We start from the raw sequence: 351 nt of genomic DNA, 5'->3' as shown, positions 1-351 counted from the left end.
GAAATCCTTCTTCCAAATAAAAGACCAACCGAGCCCACAACCTCTCTCTTAGAAATGCCCCCCGACCCTCCACGCCACGCACCGAGGCCACCTAGGCACCCACAAGCGCAGCAGGGGGCGAATCTCGATCACTTGACCGCTGCGGCAAACCACGATGCGAAGGCAAAGGAAGGAGGCAAATGCAAATCAAGAGGGTCGCTAGACAATACAAGGACACATATCCGAACAGGAGGAGGGATCGGGCAGCCCCGCACCCCGCGCACCCTACGTACAGGCAACCTAGGGGATTTCCCACAGCTTTACCGACCCGACGATGAATAATTTTCCCCTACGGCCACCTCCACGCAAAGG

The sequence above is a fragment of the Pinus tabuliformis genome, chromosome 6, assembly GCF_031772625.1.
Source record: "Pinus tabuliformis cultivar Carrire ecotype Pingquan chromosome 6, CPIR1, whole genome shotgun sequence".
Lineage (NCBI taxonomy): Eukaryota > Viridiplantae > Streptophyta > Pinopsida > Pinales > Pinaceae > Pinus > Pinus tabuliformis.
The sequence above is the reverse complement of the archived record's forward strand: the minus strand, read 5'-3'. Positions refer to the sequence as shown.